Below are 20,101 nucleotides of genomic sequence, written 5' to 3' on the forward strand. Positions count from 1 at the left end.
CGGCACGCAACTTCATGAGGGGGCTGGAGGCAGCTCCTCTCACATACATACATACATACATACATACATACATACATACATACATACATACATACATACATACATAAATACATACATAACATGTATGTGTTTTTACTTATTTAACTGTCTAGTGTGTAATTGTGTGTTGTTCATACTATACAATGACTTATTTGTCTTTGTTGAATAATACAGAAGAAAAAGAGCTTAAAAAAAATAATCGAATCGCAATATTTGGGGAAAAAAATCGCAATTAGATTATTTTCAAAAATCGTTCAGCCCTACTTCTCACTCATGGTAGTAACTTTATAACACAACCATTAATAACCCACAACTAACTCTCTTTAACAGGATAAAACACCATAGCACACAACAATTTCTAACACTAATAATTTAACATTTACAAATTTACACCACCGGACGGCATGTTGGGTAACATTATAGCTGCTAGCTAGCCAGGTAGCATAACAGTCCGTTAAGCTGGGAGAAGCTCCGGTCGCTACTTCACATTCAAGAACCGAGAAGAAAGATAGAGGATGAAGAAAGACCGGAGAAACACCAGAACAATGTATGCTCAAGAGAGGAGCCGTCTGTTGTTCCAAAGTTCGAATGTCGAATTGTTTCATGTTAGGTATTAGCAAAGCACTCAGGTAGTGATAGACCGATTTTATCGGCCGGCCGATATATCGGGCCGATATTTGCGTTTTTATGTGTATCGGCCGATATGTGGCTGTTGCGTTCGCCGATAGTTTTTTCCCGGCGTTATTTACAAACCATGCACTGCCCCTCCACCACTAGCACCATGGCAGTCTTAAATTACAAATTAAGCACTTTATTTCAATGGCTACTTTTCAGGTTTATTGTTTTCTTAAATTATTTAAAAATTTTGTGATGACCTGATTATATCTGTCTTATTATATGTCAGCAAGCAATGCATCATCAAGGCTGTGTTGTAGATGTTGATGAAAGCCTTTTACCCTTGCACAGTTAACCATATGCAGTGCACCCATCCATATGATGCACATTGCACACTTAATTTGTAGGGGTGGGGGAATAAATCAATACAGCATAGAATCGCAATATTTTTTGTGGCAATACTGTATCGATACACAGACGCCAAGTATCGATCTTTTATGATATATGTGTTGGTCAGTGTGTCTGCTTGACACTCACATTTTGCAGCAATAAAATTAAAGTGAGATGAACAAACAGAGAAATGTATCTTTTTAGATAAAATTGATGTTGACAAAATTTTCCTTTGGGGACATAATTTGAAATTTGGAAGATTTTGAAGTTGGAAAAAAAAAGGTAATACACTGCAATATGCAGAATATTGCAATATGTTTAAAATCGCAATAATATCGTATTGTGACATAAATATCGTGATGATATCATATTGTGAGGCCTCCGGTGATTCCCACCCCTAATAATGTGGGTGATATGAATGTAAGATGATTGCAGAAGTTACACTGATCTGTGTTTTTGTTTATTTTTAAAGAAATGGCAGAGCAGATTCCGACAACAAATCCAGTGTGGCGGGGTTTACATTTTTATGATGTAAATTAAGGGAGCAAAAGCAGTATTTGCTCCAAATATCGGCTCAAGAAAATCGGCAGCCCATATCGGTCACCGGCTAAGGCTGATGAAAAACAATTGGTATTGGCATCGTCACTAAAAAAATCCATATCTTGGATCCCTACACTCAAGTCTCTTGTAATACCAACCTGAAAGACAGTCTGACATCCAAGATGCCATGCAGCATATTGTCTTCATAGCCTCATAACTGAGATTAGATCACACTGGAGTTTCACATTTAGTTCCAAAGACTTTTTCAGCTTGTCTCCCGTGTCATTACTACTTGTATTTTCAGTCTTATTCAATGCATGGTAACTGTTCACAAAAATTGTGTAGCAGAGGTGGTAAGTGGGATGCGAGAAAAACGTGCTCTGCTTTATTGGCATTTCTTTAAACTAATCACAATCGTCATGGGCGGTGCTAAGCTCCGCACGGAGCCGCTGTAAAATAGTTGTGAGAGAAAACTCAGATTAGACAGAAAGTCTAGCTAGCGGTCTCAATTTACCATGCAGAGATCTGAGGAGCAGTTAACCATAGTCCTCATGAATCCACCGTTTAAAATTCTAACAAAGAAAGTGGAACGTCAGGTATATAGACTATAAGTGAAGTAACCATATGATCAATCACTTACGGTCATCTGCTAAGATGAATCAACAACAAACACGGACACATCTCAGCTTGGGAGTTTTCTCAATCATTAAAAACATGGCCTTTACGGTGTGATATAGTGCCTCAGCCCTTTTATCCTGAAGGTTATTGTTACATTTAATAAAAGTGTAATAATTTTTCTGCATGTCTTCCCCCCTCTCGTTCTCCTTTCTCACCAAGATGTCCTGTCAAAAATTAAAGCCCGAAAAGTCCCAAAAAGAAAAAAAAGTGTAATAATTTCTTCTGATACTACAATATGCTGCAGGGAACCCTAATTAAGAACACTATTCTACTTATCTACTATGCTTTCAATAATATACTGTTTTGAACGGTCAACAAAAAAAGTGATGAAATATATATAAATTTTTTATCCAATTAAAGGCAGCATTCAGGATGAGCACCATTTTGAGCCTGGAAAAATTCCCAACTTCTATTCCTAACTTCCTATCGAAATAAACTAGAAACTTATTCTTATAGTCCAATCCTCTATTCCAAACTCAGACAGATTTACTCAAACTCTTTTGTATCTTCTGAGCCTAAACAGTCCAATTCGTTACCATCTCTCTATATGCCAAGCTATTAGTGCAGACCGCTAACCTGGACCTTGGACCTCTCCATAGTCTGTTTCTGCATGCTGGCATTCAGCCTAATGAGGCTTGCTAATGGTCCACCCATCTCAATCTGGGAAAAACCTATGCAAACTAGAACACATGTACACAGTAGCTCAGTGCCACACACACACACACACACACACACACACACACACACACACACACACACACACACACAAGTTGCTTAGTTGATAAAAGGACACACATAACCCGAGCACGAGTGAATCTTACACCAAACCTCTGTCTGGCATCCTATACTGTATCTCACACTCTCCATTCATCTTTGCGGATGTTAATTTGGGATGGTATAGCCTGCTTTAGCCCGGTTATACAACACCCTTTTTAGGATTTCTGGCTGTCTGATTAATTTTCAAGAAGTGGCTGACAGCACCCACATTTTTAGATGATAATGGGAAAACATGCAATGGAAATGAGCATACAAACTTGAATGAGTAATACAGTACAGTAACTAAGTGGAAAACCTTTTGTTCCACTCCCCCACCCTGACACTTATCCACTGGGACACTAGTGGTAACTAGTGCTGCATGGCCTAAATTCGATGAGTTTCCTTAAGGCCACACGCTCACAGGAACTTGCCCATTAGTCATGCTCTGTTAATGTTACTAGTTAATGATTGTGAGCCCGGTTTCAACACATCCATCACTCTGTTGGTTCACATGACACATTGGGGAGTTAAATATAAAACCACAGACTCCAGTTTTGAAAGCTTTGTTTCTGAGTTCAGAAGAAAACCGAGAAATGCAGTATGTGATTCAGAAGAGCTGTTTGCTTAGCTAGCTACATAACGTAAAAAGAACAAAATTATCTAAAGGATTCATTAAAACATAACTACTTGTACGCAATAATTTGTTGTTGGGAATGCAATGGAATCAGAGCTTTAAAAGCAACTGCATAATCTAATCAAGCTTGTCTGGGGAAGTACAGAGAGCTGCAGCTATGACTAATACTGTGACTGCTTGATGGGTTAACTAAAAAGAGGGCAGACAGATGACAGGGAGATGAGAAGGAGATGCAGGTTTTGGAGCAGAGAGAAAGGAAGTGCTGGTTAAGTCATTGTGTGGACTGGCAGGATAGTTCAGGACTCAGACCAAAGCTTCTCCAGATGCATTGACACCAGCCCCTGGAGCTAGCCATAGCTTACTGTAACTTTGAAATAAAAACAGATAGATAGATTTCTAAGTATTTTAAAACAACAAAGTGTCTCCCTGAGCTTTTGCTTGTAAGAGATTCTGAAACACAGTCTGGCCTCTCAGCTACACATTACTTTGGATTTAGAGACTATGTATGCTGGGTAAAGTCAAGTAATGTAAAATTCAAATTGCAAAACATTCCAAAAAAGTTAAGTTTACAAAACCAATTGTTTGTTTCCCTCCTATAATGCATGCTTACTGTAGATGTGTTGATGTTCCATCCATTAGCCATAAAACAAAACCCAATATGACCAAAGAAAACGCTGTGATTAAGAAGAATGTGTACTTTGGCAAGGCTTTTATAGGAGACAGCTCGACAATACAAATCACGCTGTGGTATATTAGATTCAGACAGAGCATTAGCTCAAGTTGCAGGTCGTAAAAGAGACAACGTCCAGATGTCTGGCAGGATGCACGAGAACGCAGATTTAAGGAGCTAGTTCTCTTCCCAGTCAGCTACTGATGCTCATGGTTCAAATCCTTATTGGGAACAACAATGGAAATACCAAAGGATTTATTTGATCCCACTTTCTTTCTAAATAATTTGTTTTTAAAAAAGGATAAAGCTGGAATTGTTGAAAATGCTTCTTAATGTCAACCAACCCAATGAAAAGACCAAAACCGACAGTGCAGTATTCCATCTCTCAATACTTTACATCTTCCCTACCCGTGTCTGTGGCACTGCTGAGCCCAGTCGCTCCTATGGAACATATACATTAAAAAACGGATTGCAACTCTATAAAAGTAGTAGTATCCATTTAAAAAGAGGCTTAGTTATTTCCAAAAACAGCTGGCGATTGCAGTTTTTAGTAAAACGTTATGCCAATAGTAGTACATTTGTAGCTGCAGATTAAGGCAAAGTTTCAGTTTCTTCAGTCAGACATCAAGACATGTTAACACAAATCTCGTTTGGCTGAAGTCTTGCGCGTTCGGATCCTACTATGCTTTGCTAGGCTGGCCTAGGGTGTATCATCATTTCAATATACCATTCTTTTCCAAAGAATGTTGTTAGGCGCTCCAAGAAACAAAAGATAGATGACATGAGAGACTGGAAATAACCTTTTCTCACAATGACACAATTTTTCCTGTTCTGATCTAATCACGGATACTGATGAAAGCCTGTGCCTCTTACAATACAGACAAGAGCAAATTAATGATCCTGACTATTGGCTTTTGTATTCTTTCACAAAGAATCCCATTGATGTGAATTAGGCTCGACCAAAATATGCTTGGAAATTTCTTAGGGCACAAATTCAAGTGTTGCCATGTGCACCATTAGGTTCTCACTTCCTGTCTAGTTTTGAAGAAGTATTTAACCTGGAAGAATAATTAGCACCTTGTAAGTAGTTCTTATGTAATACACACTACCTAAGCCTGGGCTCTAATTAGAGATATTCTGATACCAGTATCGGCTCCGATACTGCCTAAAACGCTGGTATTGGTAAATATGGGAGTTTATGCACCAATCCGATACCATGTAATAAAGCCCTAAAGAAAATCTACGTTAAAAGTAGTTTATTTTCTTTTTCCGTTATAACGGACTGTCAAACTGGATAATAAAAGAAAGTTCTACGGCATTCATTGTTTGTGTTTGTTCATGTTTCACAAAGAGTTTAACCTGAGCCAGACCGACAAAGCTAGAAATAATATCACATCCATACAGGGATGTAGTATACAGTTGTTAAAACATAATAAAATATATGACACATTGGTATCGGATCGGTACTCGGTATCGGCCGATACGCAAGTTCAGGTATCGGACCATCTCTAGCTCTAATCCTCAGATGGCAGTGCTTTACAAATGCCAAGACAGTGAAAAGAATTGATGTAAAATCAACACCTTTTTTTGGCCCATACAATTACCAACCTCCCACCCCAAACTAAGAGAATGCCCCACATTACAGGAGTGAGTCAATAAAGTGTGGGGTTCACTGTGATCCATAGGAGTAAAGAAGTGTACTCTATAAAGACTCATGAAGGTGTGTAGAGAAGCTCTGAGAACTTGCAGAAACTCAAATTCTCGGTGGATTTCATCTCAAAGCCACCGCGAGCCGACATAAGCAGCTTTGTTCCTTTGCCACCTATCCTCACTTTCCGCCCAGTCTAAACCTATCTTTATTCTTTGGGCCACAGCTCTCTATCAAGTCTCAGCTGCCTGCTTTTACACATTCTTCAGTCATGGGGACATAAGCTTCAGTTTTCCTCTCTCACACTATTCAGTCCTGCAGAAAACAGGGATACAGGCTGGCGGAGCCACTGTATCAAATCTATTTGTCGGTTAAACCTTCTTCAGAGTGGAGCGTGGATTAGGCCTGCTTTTAGCTGCTGGTGTTATTCAGTGATGCACTGACGGCCAGTGAGCTATTTGTGAAGCTCCCGACTTGCCAGGGGAGTTCACCCGACAGCCACCAAAGCCTCTGGTTTACTGTCATCACGGTTAGTAGTTCTAGTTATCAGAAGTGTGAGCTTATGACTGCTTACATGTGAGTGTCTATGCAACTTTGTGCAATGTTCCACAGGTCAACATACTTGAATTAAAAGTTAATCACAAGAGTATTGAGGAGTTGAAGTGCCATGGCGGCGATGTGGTTGCTTTTATAGCCAAAAATATCACTGCCATCGAGCCAATAATGAGTAGAATTAAGCTAGAGGGAAAAAAAAGAAAAGGGACGGGTCTGAAGGAGCCTGGGAATCATCTGTGCACAGAGGGGAATTGACTAAATGTGGCAAGGAAGAAAAGCATGACCAAAGTAGCAGATCCTCTGCTACAACTGTAAATCACACCAGAGAGAGAGAGAGAGAGAGAGAGAGAGAGAGAGAGAGAGAGAGAGAGAGAGAGAGAGAGAGAAAATAGAAAGTGTTACCAAAAAGACAGGCTAAATCTGAGTAAAAAGAGAGGTTAAGGGCAAAGATAGAAATATAAAAAGATAAAAGACTGAAAAGAAAATGTTAAAAAAGGAGAGAAGTGTAAAGTCCCAACTTCAGATCACAAGTTGAACTGGAAAAAACCTTTCTGTGTGTGTGTGTGTGTGTGTGTGTGTGTGTGTGTGTGTGTGTGTGTGTGTGTGTGTGTGTGTGTGTGTGTGTGTGTGTGTGTGTGTGTGTGTGTGTGTGTGTGTGTGTGTCTAAAACCCACGTGCACCTCACCCCTACAGACCTGGAGCAGCTTTACGATTTAACCCCTGTGGTCAAAGATGCTCCTTCGAATATTTTAACTGTTCAGCACCTCTGTCTCACCACAACCTGGCAAAGTACAAGTCTCCACAGTTATCTCAAGTGTATGTGTAAGTCTGTGTGGTGTATGTTGGGAACCAACAGAGTGGTAAAACCTTGATAATGAAAGCTATATATCACAGCTACTAGATCCCCAGCCCCAAAGCTCATAAAACTCCAGCCCACAACAGCCTGACAAGAAAAACATGCAGTTTTCTCTTAACTAGGTTTCACACTATAAACAACGGCAGTGTCAGCCGTATGGCACAGCAATGTCCCCATAAAGATTCTTGCACCTAGTTTCACCCCACTACGTTTCTCCTGACACTTGGATACGTACTGTATCTCCAAGATGATTTTGTATCCTTCTTGCTGGTAATATTTTTACTAACTACTGAACCATATGCAGGCCTGCAAACTGCAGTGGGATGAAAAAAGTAACACTTGTGATAAGTGGGCTGAACTTTGCTTTGCAACGCACTATTTCAGTGTGTCACTACTGCTGGCACAAACACAGCTAAAGAAGTAAGAAAATGAACTAAACCCCTTTTCCCCATGGTACAGATAAACACAGATTTGTGTTGAACAAAATTCATAATTGCATGCAAAATTAGCTTGTTTGTGTCTGCTTTGATTTGAAAGTTTGGTTCAGCCAAATTCTCTGGCTCTTTCCGAACCGTGACAAAATAGGCGAGACTTCAAGATCTATTACATATGTAGGCAGAGCGTGGACACATCTTTCCCCTAATAATAAAAAAAAAAGCTCTTCGGATGTTTACGAAACACGAGGGTGACATAACACCATACCTACAGTTGGCAGCTATGCATCAATGTGTCTGTATCTGCATTGCTTTGTGATCCAATATATATTTTATAACAATTTGTCAGTAAGTCTGCAGACTTTGTGCTGCGTTTTGTACAACAGTACCACATGGTTTGTTTATTTGTGTATAATAACAGATGAAGCTGTATGTAATTAACAGCCGGAGCACTCATTTTCGCAAATGGATCTTTTGTGTTTCTGAACAATATTATCAGATTTCTATCCTACAATTTTGAGCCAATTCATTTGTCTGCATGTGTGTCATTTCATAGGACATAAAGTCAGGAGTCAATGATAGTTGGAGACATACACATACGCTTGGCAAGGAAGAGCAGCTCCTAAACGAGACATAGAAAAACTTTGCAGGTCTAAGATCAAAGTAAGTAAAAGAGGGAGAGAGAGGCAAATGTACGTTAAGGCTTTTAATCCTGACATCTGAAGACACATGCACAGTACTTACAGCAATTAGCCCAGCATTTTGTTCTCGCTCTTCTCTTTATTTTGCTGACAGTCTAAACAATCTCAAAGCACCAGACATAGTCCCAGGTTGCATCATTAACAGGCAAAGCCAAAAACAATGTCTGACGAGTTCTGTGGGCTGACATATACATACACTACATAATGTATCTAGCTATAGTTTACTAAAGCATGCATGCACCATGAGACTAAACCGCAATGACCCCAAACCACCTTAAGAGAGCCATGAGTACTTTTTTATTTTATTTTTTATTTCAACCAGACTCAATGGCAGCGGATTTAAAATGCAATGCATCTCTAATCAGTTAAAATTGATGGTGCAGGATGTAACTAGGCATAGATTAGGGCTGGGCGATATGGAGAAAATCAAATATCATGACATTTTTGACCAAATACCTCAATACTGCAACCATATTGTAGTGTTGACTATTGGTGCTTTCACAAAATATTTACACAATGAGATCATCAGTAATGTGGTTATAATGACTAAGTGGGTAAACGCACATAATAGAACAGTTACAACAGTCTGGTAAGTTCAGAAAATGACATCACTTTACTGTAATGCAGCCTTTAAAACCAGGAAAAGATGCCACTTATGCCATATTACGATATCCAAAATCTAAGACAATATCTAGTCTCCTATTACGATATCGATATAACATCGATGTATTGCCCAGCTCTAGCATAGCTATGTCTCTCAAAGGCCTATATGGTTGGAGACCACTGAGGTAGAAAATCTGCACTTATATCGATTAAGCCTAAACCAGCTGAGAGGCTATTGGCTGAGGCCAACGGTCACAAGACGAGGAGGCAGATTGACAAGTGGGTGTTTAATGGCCGTGAGAAAAAGTGTGCAGGGGTCCCTGGGTAATCGCTGTTATAGGTTAGGGATGGGAGGAGAATAGGGCTGCAGACAGCAAGCCCTGTGACATTTTGACAGATGAGGCTTTGCACCTCCTGAAGGGGCAAAACAGAGAAAAGGACTTTGAATAAAACGGCCTACTGCTAACCTCAGCTCACAACCAAAGAAAGGGTACAGCCGTTGCTTGACTACAGGCATCTGGGGCTTCTCCTGCCAAAACAAAACAATTAAGTGCGGGGGCTGGATCTTCACGAGGTCCACCTTTCCCCTGCGCTAATCACTCTGAAACCTCTGCTCCACAAATTTTTCTCTCCACCCGCTGCCTTTTCCTTTGTACAGATCAAATGTTTGTTTTTGTTTTTTTATCATTTTATTCTCCACCTTTCCCTGTTAAAGGTCCAGTGTGTAACGTGTTTAGCTGTTCATTATCAAAATCTGTGTTGCCCGTTCACAAACTTGTCCTTTTTCATGAATATTTACCACCACCATCAATTCCAAGTATTCCTTTTGGCTTAAAATTTTACATTTTGCATCCGCATGAACTACACGCTCCATATTCATGCACCATCTTGAAATACATTAGCCGGTAAGGGACATACAGGACATACTGCTCTGCCTTTCGCATTTTCACAGTCCGGGGAGGCTGGGCGGGGAAAAGCCAACAGAAGACAAGTTCCTGCTGGGTGTTTTCAGGCAGCAACAGATTGTTGCTACATGGATTCATCCATCCATCAATCAATCACTTGAGGCCTGTTTATGTGTGGTCCATTTGTTTTCTCTTAAATGGAGTGCACGCTCAAAGAAATAGTGTATAGTGTGCTTAACCTCAAATTCCAGTGTGTTGCATTGCTATTGGCACCAACAGACATTTGATTATCTACTGGCAACCTTGACATTTGTCACTCCTCCCCCCCAATTACATTATCATCAATACAACAGGCACACCAAAATAGACACATAAACAAAGCTTTTCACTCAACATGTCCACCAAACATCAAGAGCTGAACCTCATATTTTATAGTTTGGACATTTCATTTGGATATAACACAGCGCAAATTGCTATACAACACAAAGAGATCACAGTCGACAGAGCTGCTGACATTGTGTATAGAGGAGTTTGAGTTCAGCCTGTGTTTGTTTAAAGCTAACCTTTATTAAATGGTAAATGCGAGTTTATCTGTGTGTCTAACTGTAATGCCGTATCAGAGACACAGAGTTCAGGATAAAACACAGATGCCTCTTCCTTTAAAAAGGGATACTTATCAATATTCAACCAGCTTTGTATCGTAATAATATTGGTAGTATGTGTAAATGAACTATGGTAAACTTCACTCCATCTTACCAGTGCCCAGATCGCCCTACTCACACGCCAACACAGCCTTTTTGCGTGGAGGTTTGCTGCTTTTTTTTCTTTAACTACCGACTGTACACTGACACAAAGAGTACAGAAGCAGATTGAGAGAGACAGTCACCTCGCTCTCTTTTTCTTAAACTCCGAAATGAGCAATCACATGTAAAAAGGGAGCACTGATCAGATATAAACCAAGATAATGTTACGTTATTGCCAATTTCTCACCTAAAAAAAAATTCTGAAATATATTTCAGCTTACCATTTAACTGTTATACGAGATTGTTAATCTTGCAGAGCTCTCGTTACCTCACCCACCAGCAGGAGCATTTGTTGGTCCGGTGTGGTGCAGTGCATTCTGGTAGTTGTAGGTTTCCCATCTTTTGAGTAAAATGGAATACCACAGCCCCTTTTCTCGGTTTTCTCTGATCATGTAGCACCAATTTCTAAAATGTTTGCCCCATTCTACTGCATAGACAGCCCAGCTTTATGAAAAGACCCTATTTCCAGCTGTAAAAAACGTCTTTATTTACAGAGTTCTGGGAGGGCAACATGATGAGCTTGTAATTAGGGCTGCACAATTAATCTAATTGCATTGCGATGTCACTCAATTGTGCTTTTTGAGTAAACAAAAAAAGGTCTGCTGTGTACGCGACACTGTGTGCACTCCACGTGTCCACGTTCACTTTACCGATAGTATTAACAACAGATGGAGCCACAGAGTCTTAAAAAGCTTGGGGTTCTCTGTTAACTCACTTATCATCTTTGCTATTTCTTTTTTTTCTCTTGCTTTTCCCCTCACACAGTCTACGATAACTCCGACACCGCTCAAGGTCTCTCTCCTCGCTTCACCACTCAGGCACTGACGTCACTCACTCGCCTGTTATTCTCACTAATGATTTATGGTCCTGTGTTGAATCTGCCCTCTGAATTACGCTACCCCATGGTGTCGCGTATGGTCACATGAGTATCAGAAGTGTAGAGGGGTTCAGAGCATGCAGACCTTAAGAAGAGGTGGTACAAAGAACATTTTGTACTTAATTACTAGTTATCGTTTATAAGGGCATACAATATGTATTCATTTAATAAGAATTTGTATTTGTTATTTAATTTTCTGAAATATGAAGTTATTTAAAGTATTGCACATTTTTGTTTATGTATTTCTTATGCTCATTTAACTTTGTATGTTCAAGATATGACTTTTTCTCCAAATCGTGCAGCCCTACTTTTAACTCTGATACAGGCTTTTTCAATAGAGCTTACAGGGTGAAAGGCCCCTTCCTGGAAGACACCTGTACTGTAATGTATTTTTCAGTCTTTATTCAAGATCTAAGCCTCTTGCAGAGTGTGTCAAAAGAAACACACCAGCTAGCTGGGGAAATTAACAGTAACTGAGTCTTCACAGAGGTTCCTGTCCACAATCACTGTGTAACACATTGCCAACATGAGGGAAGAAGATAGTACTAACTAGTGTAAGCTGCCTATTTCTACACAAGATGAAAGGATATATCTTCTTGGTGCTTGCTCCACTGAAGAGCGCTACAGGAAGAAGCGTAAAAAGAAAAGAAAAATGGCTTCTAATTACTAACCCAGGTCCAGGTGAGTCTGACTGAGATGGAGGCAGCTGCCCAGAGGAATAGAGGCCTTGCCCGGTCAGGCTCCGAGATAACGTTATCTTCTACTTAGAAGTGGTGAATTTAAAGCTCACAGATGGTTTTTGTTTGTTTGCTTGTTGATATGTAGTGTCGGCAGAAATGTTTTTAGCGTAGTGCTATCTTATTTAGTTTCTCGGGGGAATGCTGAGTGAATTTAAGTTGGGCTTTTATTGTGAATGGTAAAAACGGAAGACGTGATGCATTAGGCATATATTGTCAATATATACAAGATCAATAAATAATAAAAAGAGCGTTGTCCATCTTGGTACGAAGGCGTTTATTCGGCTGCAGTAGTAAGCACACATTAGCTTGGAGGGCTAACTTGGCTTGTTTACTATATTACGTGAACTTGTTTGTCGCCCTGAACGTCCCACCGACGTGACGATGAGGACATACAGCTCCAGTGCTGTAAATTATATGGACAAGCAAATGTGCTGGCATGCAAATTTCATGTGTGTACTGAAGAAGTTAAAACAGCTCTTTTCGGAGCATACTGTACTCCAATGTATACAGCTCACCTATGGTGCAGCTACAGTAAATCAAAAGATAAATAAGATAAAAGTTGGCATACAATGATGCACTTCGAATCCTGTTGAAGTGTCCAAGATGGACCAGTGCTAGCCATTTGTTTGTGACGAGTAACGTTCCCACCTTCCATGCTGTGCTGAGGAATTTTATGCACAGATTCATGTGCCGATTAACCGAGTCAAAGAATACAATTTTAACTGCCTTAACCAACCCTGCACTTAGTGATACCAGATGTACCTCCCAACTCTGGAAACACGCATTTGTACCGGTTTTAATTATTGTGCATACCTATTTGTATGTCTGTCTACGTATGTTTTGGATGTTCCCTTTATGTAATATGTGGTAGTCCTCTCTATCTATCTATCTATCTATCTATCTATCTATCTATCTATCTATCTATCTATCTAAAAATGGAATCGAGAGTCAAATTTTCATATTGACAAGCCATACCAGAGTCAAATGACAAAATTCGGAGTCGGGTACAGCACTAACCCTAATGCAGAACCTACTTTGATGAGCGCAGGTGGACTCATCAGTCAGCTTGGCTGGCACCACTTCACCCATGGGCTAAACAACACAGCACAGCTGGGTTCATCTGATATTATATAATGCAGCACCACCCCCGCAGGCCCTGTTCACACTACCCCTCTCCTCCTCCTCCGCCTCCCACTAGTGCACCATTGGCCATTTGCAGGCAGAGGTGCATTGTGAGACAAGAGTGCTCCAGCTCTGACACAACCTGTAAGGGTTTTTGTGGAGGATTCAGCTTTGGAAAACTAAAAAAAACTAAAAATAAATAAAGCCCATGCATAGAAATGCATTGAATAGCAGCTTATTGGGTTCATATTTTTCTCCAACATTTGTTTTTCTAATTCATTCAACTGAATAAAACATAGATAGTCTGTGTAGGGCATATACTGCCTTCAGTTCTTTAAATCCCTGAAATGGGTGATTAGATTCCAGAGTTGTAGCAGTCATTGATGCCACTAGTGATTCTGCCTTTGCTTTTTGGAGGCAAAAAAAATAAAAAATTGTTACTAAGCAATAGTTACCAAAAGTGGAATTGCACCCGTTGCCTGGCAACATTAGCTTACTGAATCTCATATCAGGAAGCATTGAGAACCCGGTGGTGCTTTGAGCTAAAACCCTCCAGATACTCTTTTCATCCTGGGTAGAGGCTGTGATGTCCAACTACAATCATGCATCTATTCCAGTCATCTGATATCCCATTAAATCTCAACACCTGGCCTTTCACAATCATTGGTACAATCCTAAACACACGCGCAATGATACATACGAATTAGGGATCGACCAATATGGATATTTTTAGTGCCGATGCAGATTTTTTTCATCAGCCTTAGCCGGTGACCGCTACAGGCTGCCGATTTTCTTGAGCCGATATTTGGAGCAAATACTGCTTTTGCTCCCTCAATTTACATCATAAAAATGTAAACCCTGCCACACCGGATTTCTTTTCGGAATCTGCTCTGCAATTTCTTTAAAAATAATAAAGAAAAACACAGATCAGTGTCACTTCTGCAATCATCTTACATTCATATCACCCACATTATGTGTGCAATGTGCATCATATGGATGGGTGCAATGCATATGGTTAACTGTGCAAGGGTAAAAGGCTTTCATCAACATCTACAACACAGCCTTGATGATGCATTGCTTGCTGACATATAATAAGACAGATATAACCATGTCATCACAAAATGTTCTTTGTCAACACATTTAAATTATGTAAGAAAACAATAAACCTGAAAAGTAGCCACTGAAATAAAGTGCTTGATTTGTAATTTAAGATTGCCATGGTGGCCATGGCCAGCAGCGGCGGGGGCTTCCAGCAGCAGAGGGGCAGTGCATGGTCTGCACGTGAACTGCAGCGTCTCCAGCAACACAGAGCTGCCTGTGGACGCCGGTCTGTAAATAATGCCGGAAAAAAACTAGCGGCGAACACAGTAGCCACATATCGGCCAATACACGTAAAAACGCAAGTATTGGCCCGATATATCAGCCGGCTGATAAAATCGGTCTATCACTAATATGAATTCATTAAGCAATAGGAACCCCCTGACAGTTATTTTGTGAAGGTCTGTTCTCTAACTCACTGACTGCAAAGTATAACTGCAACCAAAAAAATGCAATTTATTTCAGAACAGTATGTGACGACACCATAAAACATAGAAAACAAGAGAGGCAGGCTGAAGAAAGTCACTTCATTTCAACCTCTCCTCAACTGTGGCTGTTCCTCAAGTGCTTTATGAGATGTTAAACAACTTCAGGCAGTCACTTCATTAACAACAGCCCTGTGGGCACACGTTGAACACGCTTTACTTCTAAATTTGCCCGTTGTCATTAGAAAGAACCGCTAGGGCAGTCAAGTCTCCCATGCGCCAGTTGCTTCTTAATGAAAAACAGCCGCTTGCTTAAGCTCACACGTCTCGCATCCATAAACCACTGATTGAGCTTTCCTCCTTGCAGCTGGAGAGACGTAGCGGAGGCATTAGCTAGGAGTTTTCAGAATGCCACTGGAATGGATCAAAGCTCTGTGTGGTAAATCGCCTCCGATGACCATTTAAAGCACTCTAACGCAATGGAGCGGCCCGCTCAATTTGACTGACTGGGTAACAAGGCATCAACAGTCTGTGTTCATGGTGATAGTTAGGTCTGGCATTGAGTAATGAAATGGCCCAACTCAAGGGGCGTGCATTTGAAAATCTCACTGCACGCAATTGGATAACACTACAACCAATCACAGCAATACACGGGGTGACTTATGCAGAGCCCCATACGCTTAGCTACCAGCGGAGCTAACTGGTAGATTAAATTGTCGTCATCGGTTTAGCTCGCCTCTGGCCCACCTATATCAGATACACCGATGTGATTGGTGCAGTTCGGCTACAAGGGCATAGTTAATGAGCATCATTACTCGATGCCAGAGTGACTCGCTGAGCGAATTCAAATTGTGCACTCGCGAGAACTCTGGATTTCCAGGGTAGGTGATAGGGGGAGGTGCAGAGGAAACTGGTGCGAGAGGAGGAGAGCAGGGAGGTTTTCTGACAGACAGGTTCTACATCACTTCAACGTCATGTGTCAAGAGTTTTTTCAGCAGAATTGAGGGATGACAGTAGGTTTCTGGTGAAGTGACAACAAAAAAAATCTTCAGAAATTAATTTTTAAAAAGCACTTTTTAAGGGCTGCAACTAATGATTATTTTCCATATCAACTAGTCACAATTATTAGTGACTAATGACAATTATTTTTTTTCTCGATTAATTGTTTGGTCTATGACATTCCGATCACAATTTCTCAGAGGCCAAGATGACGTCTTCAAATTGCTTGTTCTGTCGACCAACAGTCGAAAACTCAAGAATATTTAGTTCACCATCGTATTCATTTATTTATTTCAACCTTTATTTATATTCAAGAGATCATTGAGGGGTGACCCTCATTTACAATGTCATCGAGTAAAATTACAAAGATCTATAACCATTTTAATCTAAAAATGAGAAGAAAAAAAACATCACACTTATACACAGGCCATCTTTACTCAGCGGGTCTTTGTGATTGGAAATTAAAGCACTAAATGCTTGCTCTTGGGGGAATTACTGGAATTGTTGGGTCTTTGTAAATTATAGAGTGTGGTATAGACCTACTCTATCTGTAAAGTGTCCTGAGATAACGCTTGTTATGATTTGATACTATAAATAAAATTGAATTGAAATAGATTTCCCCTCAGTCTACAGGCTATCCAAGCAAAAGTTCAGGAGGGTCAGCAGGGTTAGGACTGCATTCACTAACTGACACCAGGAACAAAGCCTGTTGGAGCTGGCTTCTCTGCAGCAACATACCCCAGTGTGTGAAGCCCAACACTTCCAATCCTGACTGTCCAAATAATCATTAACCAGTTCAGCCCTGAGTAAATATTAGAGATGCACCGATATGATGAGGACGTTAACCCCCCCCACACACACACACACACACACACACACACACACACACACATAAGCGGGGGAGAGGGGGGAGGTTTGGGTAGCGTGGCACCAGGTTTCACTGTTCTTCAGCAAGTTGAGCATAGATGAAGAGGAAAACAATGAGGTCATCCCTATTGTGTACACACAGCATTCTCACACATTAGACTGCATGCCATTGTGCACCCAACTAAAAGCATGATGGGATGTACCTAGCAAAAGGCTGATGCACTTTTACCAGACATATGGTCTTTACAGAGCCATAAACCTGAAATCTATTAACCCGAGAATGGAAACTCGACTCTGGCTGACAAGGCCATCACCTTACATGCCAAAACACTCCCCTTCTTGGATGAGCCCAGTGAGCAGAGAGGTTGCAGTGAGCACTACAGATCATGACAGGCCACTTTCCTGTCTTGGTTTCCCATTCCACCACCTGCAAGCCAGATGTTGTATGCCTGGGCATTGTGACCTCATTTTTCTGGTTTAAAAGAAAATCATCGGCAGGTCCTTGAGCCAGTCCGATCTTCTAGTCTAGTTTATGTCCGTGGAATAGGCAATGGACTTAACAGAATAAGCTGATGAATCAATTGGCGGATTAATCAAGTTGGTGATTAACAGAAAATGCATCGATAACTACAATCAATATGATATATGAATTGTTGAAGTGGTTTATCAAATCAAAATTACAACATTAGCTGGTTCAAGTTTCTAAAAAAAAAAAGGTTATTTGCTTTATATAATTGGAAATGAAATGCCTTTCAGTTTCGAACTATTGGTCAGACAAACAAGCAATATAAAGCCTGAAATGTGACAGGTATTTTTCAAATGAAAATAAATAAAATATAGTCCAGTCCTACACCTAAATGCTACAAAATGAGTGTCAGTGAGGAATTGACTACTATCAGCATTATCTCTTTTGCTTTGTGTCATGGATCTAAAGCAGGAAAGACTATCAAGGGTTCAGCCAAAAGCTGCTGCTGCTGCTGCCAGCACAGATGTATGTGTCCACCTCCCCTGGCACAAGGACCTCCTTGGAACCCACAAACCCAAGCATTACGCACAGATCCACCAGAGCTCTTTTCTCCCTGGCACAAATGTGCAAGTGCTTGAGCCTTATTGAACTTTTCTGAGTGAAATGTCATCTATGAAAATGCACTGAATAGGCCCCTTTTTCTTCGACCGTTTATCAAATGCAACTTTTCTTCTAGGACTCTTTAATCCAGATCCATGCCATTTTGTACAAGCCGTTTATAGGTGTGTGATCAGCTAAATAGTAGATATGCTTTATACTGAACTAGATATTACTACACAAACATTGTACAAACATGAAACCATCCCTCAAATAGAAAAATGAAAAGGAGCTGCAAGACAAACAGCACAAAATTCACAGATAGCAAGCTAGCAAAGGCTGAGCTCCAACAAGAAACATCCATACATCCATTTGCTAATTACTCTGTTTAAGGTCATGGGTGGCTGGAGCCTTTACTATGCACTCTGAAAATATTCAGTGAATGCTGGGGTAAGTTAAAAACCCAATTCATACTGAGATAATCTATCTATCTATCTATCTATCTATCTATCTATCTATCTATCTATCTAACCACATACACAGTCCTGATGAGGAGGCAGATTAGCTTCATCAGTTTTTTGACAGTTAAACGCTTCATAAATAATAACTTGAAACCAAGTTAGAGTTGATAAGGAGCATTGGTTATTAAGGAAAGCAGAGATGGTACCAACAAAACCACCTATACACTTTGTTTAAAAAATTATCTCAATCTTTTAAAACTGTCCACTTATGAGCTTATTTTGACATATTCTCGTTTCATAACTGACATTTTAAAGTAACTTGAGTACTAAACATCTCTGCTAGAAATGTGTGTTCCAATGATCGTAACATAACCCCTCCCAGGCAGCCGTGTTACCAGAAACATCAACATGGCCACAAGATTATCGGTTTGGTTTGCTGTGGCTCAGTGGGACATAATCATAGCCAAGGAAGAGAACTCAAACTGGCAGTGACATCACAGAGACTGTCAATCACAGCACACTTAATGAATCAATTCCAAGGACAGAAAAACAACTCAAAAGCCTGTTGACTTTGAAGCCAAATTTTCTCTGAACCACGTTTTCACGCTGTAGCGGATCCGCAACGTGTGGTATGAGACAGAAGAAGACAACATCCCTTATATATTCTTATTCAAAGGGCAGCTGCTTCAAAACTTGCTGATAGTTGCATGATCATTTAATGAAAAAATAAAACTTACTGCCAACAGAGGACAGCTTTCCCAACCTCAAGTAGTAAAAGGTTTCCTTCAGATCAGACAGGCGACTTCATCCAGCCGTGATGAACAATGACCAGGATAGGTCTTCCTTTAATCCTGTGCCTACATGTGTGACTGGCATCAGAAGAGGTTTCCCTACAGCAGCATATGAAAAAAAACAGGAGTCTGTTAAGGAAATGGCATATTTTACAAACTACAGATATACTAACTGTGTGTGTGTGTATATATGTTAGTATATCAATAAATAACAAATAAATTACAGGGTCAGATGACTATCTTCTTAACTTCAGTTTCCAAAGAAACCTTACAAAAAGTCAACACTGAAAGGAAGACACACAGACACAGACACACACACACACACACACACACACACACACAGACACACAGACACACAGACACACACACACACACACACACACACACACACACACACACACACACACACACACACACACACACACACACACACACACACACACACACACACACACACACACACACACACACACACACACACACACACACACACACACACACACACACACACACACACACACACACACACACACACGGTTAAAACAACTGCAAAACGAGTATCAGAGTAATTCGTTCCAGGAGTCAGGTGCACCAGTTTTTTCACGTTCTGACCGAGCGCGTGGAACCTGAAACAAAAGTCAGTTTGTTGCATTCACCAATCACAGTCAGAGTCCTCAGTCACCAATCACAGTCATAGTCCTCAGTGCATGCAGAAGACAGGAATGTTCTTTTTCCCCAAACTGAACTGTGCGCATTATGTAATACAATTGACCATGCTCTTATTCTCCAGTGTGTATCTGAGTAATTCATCAAATTTAGTGGATATCTCAT

General features: G+C 40.4%; 1 protein-coding gene across 1 annotated transcript in view; it reads right to left on the reverse strand.

Annotated features, from left to right (window-relative positions):
* The window catches only part of sipa1l1 (signal-induced proliferation-associated 1 like 1), an 88,896-nt gene that overhangs the window by 60,471 nt on the left and 8,324 nt on the right, over positions 1 to 20,101 (reverse strand). The window contains exon 2 of the mRNA XM_028605059.1: positions 19,217 to 19,369. The gene's annotated coding sequence lies outside the window, so the exon portion shown is untranslated. The remainder of the gene's footprint in view (positions 1 to 19,216; positions 19,370 to 20,101) is intronic.

This window comes from Perca flavescens, chromosome 18, assembly GCF_004354835.1.
Source record: "Perca flavescens isolate YP-PL-M2 chromosome 18, PFLA_1.0, whole genome shotgun sequence".
In the NCBI taxonomy this organism is placed as follows: Eukaryota; Metazoa; Chordata; class Actinopteri; order Perciformes; family Percidae; genus Perca; species Perca flavescens.